This window comes from Helianthus annuus, chromosome 12 (genome assembly GCF_002127325.2).
Source record: "Helianthus annuus cultivar XRQ/B chromosome 12, HanXRQr2.0-SUNRISE, whole genome shotgun sequence".
NCBI lineage: Eukaryota > Viridiplantae > Streptophyta > Magnoliopsida > Asterales > Asteraceae > Helianthus > Helianthus annuus.
Window position 1 is genome coordinate 3,706,024 of NC_035444.2, and position 4,677 is coordinate 3,710,700.

The window sequence follows — 4,677 nt, forward strand, 5'->3', positions numbered from 1 at the left end:
GACTTCTTGCCGAACAATCTTTACTTTTACTAAACTTTTACTTTCTTGGTTTCAATAGATCTCACAATCCCACGATTACCCGAATCGTGTAACAATCAAACAATCTAATTCACACTAAACCCCGGAATCAACAATCCTAGATTCCTAACCAATAACCCGGTTCAACCGTATCACCCTAGAACCGAACCCTTAAACAAAATTCTGAATTAAAACTTGCGAATTGAAAACGAAATTGAAACCTGATCGCGAATTCCCTGCGATGCCTTGCGATTCCCACGCCTAGAGCCTGATGCTCTGATACCAATTGATGCTCTGATACCAATTGTTGGCCCCAAAATGGATCTTGATCTCTAGAACGTGATAAACAAACTTGTATAACTTGAACAATAATCGAAACACAATCTGAATGTGTGTATATGTACAACTGATTTCGAATGAGAGTTAATGTGGTGTACAAATGAAAAACAAATGACCCCTATTTATAGTTTTCAACGGGTGCGATCCAATAGACACGTCTCTTCACGAACGGGTGTGTCTCTAGATTGTGTGGATGAGAATGAATCATGAAGAGGTGTGTCCATAAGTCAAAAGTCGCGTCCCTTTCCTTCTTGTGGCTGCCGATCGCGAACAGACATGTCTCTAAGGAGACATGTCTTTTCCTTTAGTGAAGCGGTTATAATCTTTCAGTTTTACATCTTCAGTCCCCATACTTTGTAACCGCCAAGTAACCGCCATCTAAATAACTATAACTATATACACAATAACCCTTGTACTTAAGGATGTGTAGAGATTAAGGATTTCATTCACCCCCCTAATCTTGAACATCCTTGAGTCGTAGATCTTGAACTCCGAGTAGCTTTATCATCTCGAGTCTCCTTGGTATCTAACATTTCACATGGATCTTTTATTCTCGAACTTTGCTTCTCACGAACTTGCTTCTCACTAACCATGTTCTTCACGAACCTTGCTTCACACGAATACTTTGCTTCACACTTGTCTTGACCGCACTTGATTTGTATCACATGAATCTTTTCTTGTGTTGTTGTCTCAACACGAACTTCACCCAGTCTTGATTGACCTGCCCACTATCATATCATATGACTTGCATCCATCTCGCATAGATTTTTAAGACAATCTGACCCACTCAGTTTCTTCTTGCGGTTCTATTACACAAATAGTCTTTCATCTGACCCAGTCACAGGATACGTATGTCTTTTGCTTGTTTTATCTCTTTCACGGTTGTCTCTCACAACGGGTTCTTCATCTTTGATTGCTTCCCTCACGGATTCTTCGCTTTGATCCGATCTAGTCACTGAACTATTTTATTGTACCTTTCACAGGTTATCTCCGCATCACACGATTCTTCTTTCCTTCGACTCCTCACAAATCGACTACACTTCTCCACACGGTTTCGATGTAACACCCCAAAATTCGAATTATTAAATTCGTTAGCATGTTGCCATGTTTAATAAAATGAGATACAATAACTAAGTTAATAAACCTAGTTAAATGCCTATTAGATAAGCTAAATGATGAAACTTGTGGCATATATGATAGTAAGTTAAAACTTGAGGGACTTAGAGTGCCAAACTTGGAAGTTAATTTATTAAAACAAAAATCTAACACACACAAGGTGTGTGTGCGTGAGAATGATCAGGAACAAGGGGAAACCCTTGTTCTTCAACTACTTACAAGAACTCAAAAATTGAACCTGATTTTGAGAAGAAATCGAATGCATGAGGCTAGGTACAACTTAATCTAAGTGTATTGATCATAAGGTAAGTTCCAATTTATGATTTGATCATCTTGTATGAAGTGGGTTATTGATTAATCCACGAATTGGTATGAAATTAAGCGTGATTATGTGTTAGAATCGTTATATAAAACGTGTATTATGTATGATTCCAACTAATTTGATGATTTAAGAAGAAACCCACAATTTTGAATGAAGTAGCGACATGGGTGTTCTACCCATGTCCAATCCTTGTTTGATGTATTTGTTACTAGCTTGAAATGGGTTTTGTGATGTTAGTTTAGGGTGAATTGTAAGAATGGAATGTGATTTTGAACACTCTTTTGGTGATTAGAATTTTGAAGTTAATGGCTATGCTTGAACTAGTTGTAAACTATGCATAGTAGATTGTACGCACACCAAGTGTTTGATAAAATGACTAGGTGAAGCTAGAAAGTGAAATTGTATGAAAATTGTAAGTTTACATGTATAGAAAGCGGTTGTGATAAAAGTAGTAGTTTACTAACTTGAAAAATATGCTTTAGATGGAACTCGTATACGAATTCGGGTTGAAAGTATATGTTGGTCAAATTTATGCATTAGGAGCTTGTACCTTGTGCTTGAATGGTGTAATGCTCACCTTGTATTAGATGTGCTTGAATCAAGGTGATTAAGAGCGAAGGTGTATGATATGTGAAAGTATATGTAAGCGAATGTGTATGCGAGTATGATTATGTGATCATGTGGTTGTAAGTACTTTAGCATCATAAGTACGAAATGTACATAGTGTCGTATGGTAGGTGCTAAATTAATATGTGTTTTATGCGTTAACATGATGGATTGCATGAGTCTAGAAAGATGTGGTTTTGGATATATGCTTTATGATTATTAGACTTGATCATGAAAGTCAAATGTGAGTTACGCTTTTGATATGATCATTATATGTGAAATCGTGTACACTAACAAGGATGTGATTGCGGTAACATGAAAGCATTAGGGATCATGTGGACGTGGACTCAAGCACGAAAGACTAACGGGTCAAGAGGGGACAAGGAAGCCAATGCGAAAATGGACGCTCAAGGTAAGTGATTCCGTAATCACTTCTTAGTTATTTATGTAAAGTTATATGCAACTTAACTAGGTATGGTAATTGAGGTCGAATAGGAACAAATGGTATGATATTGATGAAGTATTAAACGGATCTCAGCTTTGATCCGAGCAAGGTATGCGTGATTAAGAATCATAACTAGGTAGTAGGATTGGTTGCTTATGCAAGGTAGTGCTTGTTGTTAATAATGGGGCAAAGTTGACAAAAACGCCCTTGGTGGGGATTTCGGGTAAACGACCTTAAAAGTCATTTGGAAGTGAGCTATTCGATTAGAGTAATGTCTTTGTCTAGTATGAAAGTGAAGTATAGGGTTTTGTATGTTATAGACCTTTTAATGTATAAATACCCATAACGGGTCGAATAATTCATAAGTGAATAATAAGCCGATAGTGTAAGTTAAGAATTTCCTTAATCCGGATATGGGATTTTAAGTTCATATGATAGAATGTGAATTTACAAGCATGTAGGAAGAAACGGGAGGTTAAACGGGTAAACGGTTCAAAAGTTATGCGCGTTTTAGTGCGTACGGACGACGAAACGGAGCTGCAGAAAAATGCAAAATCTAGAGGGCGTCGCCGACGGGCATGGGGGCGTCGCCGACGGGCTCTAGAAAATCAGTTTTTGTGCTGATGGGTTAATTACCTGTCTACGGGTTTTTGGGCTACGGGTAAATGCAAGGCCCGTCGCCGACGGCCCTAGGGGCGTCGGTGACGGCCTTCCCAAGTCCCAAAAGCTGAAATCTTGTTATTTAAGTTAATTTATGTACCGTGGGCTTCGGTTTGATATCCGTGGACTACGGCGGACTTTCCAAACATGATTTTGAAGGTTCCTTGGATGTTTATGGGCTATAAAGCTAAGTCTAAGGCACACGTTAATAATGTATGGATATATAAGAGGTACGCGTGATCTAGTATGTGTTCGTTAAAGTATGTACATATGTAGATAAGCAAGTTTGTGTGTTTGTATGTATTTGTATACGTATGTAGAAGTTATGTAAGCATGTGTGCAGGCATACACGTATGTATGTTTATAACTCCAAGTGTACGTATGTAGTAGGATATGTAGTTATGCTTAATGAAATGTATGAGTGTATGTACGTATGCCTAGTTGTAGGAAGGATATGTAAGTATGTAGTTGTGTATGTAGGTATGTATAAGGGTATGTATGAGTGTATGTACGTATGTAGGTGTATATGTATGTGGGTATGTAAGTACATATATGTGTATGATTTAGACACATTGAGGATTAACGTTATTAATGGTGTACCTTGAGAATGATAAGTAATGCAGGTACATTCATGAAGCCTCGCCAGGAAATGGATACGCAGATGAAATGCTTGAAGTTTGATAAAGAACGAGATGTGAAGTGTATACGAATGATCTTGTTTATACATTGTGTGCTAATGTCTTTGAATGTATGTGGTGAATGCAGGTTGTGCGGGTCACGGAGGATCATCAAGGAATAAAGATCAAAGACCGAGTCACTTAAGGGATTGTACGGGGTTGTCTAAGGATGTAAATTGTTATACATAAGCTATGATTTATTCTATAACTGAGTCAGTTTTTCGTATTTGATATAAAAGAGTTATTATAAAAGTGAACTTTCAAGTAAGACGTAAGGTTTATAATGAAAGAATTTTTATGGCACGAACTTCCGCTGCGACTTTCGCTAATTACGTGTTAGGGTGTTACAAGTTGGTATCAGAGCCCTGGTTTGAGAGAATCAAGTACAAGAAAGTAAGTACTTGAACTCAAACTTGTGTGCTCTTATGATAAGGAACCCGTACAATCCAAGACTCGATCAAGGCCTAAAGGCAAAAGCAAATGTAAGTATGTAT

General features: G+C 37.7%; 1 long non-coding RNA gene across 1 annotated transcript; it reads left to right on the forward strand.

Moving 5' to 3' along the window:
- The first annotated feature begins 1,641 nt into the window (after positions 1–1,641).
- Positions 1,642–4,469, forward strand: LOC110896300. The gene is made up of 3 exons (XR_002567819.2): positions 1,642–1,778; positions 2,724–2,813; positions 4,272–4,469. It is a non-coding gene; the product is annotated as an uncharacterized LOC110896300 (long non-coding RNA).
- The last annotated feature ends 208 nt before the right edge of the window (positions 4,470–4,677 follow it).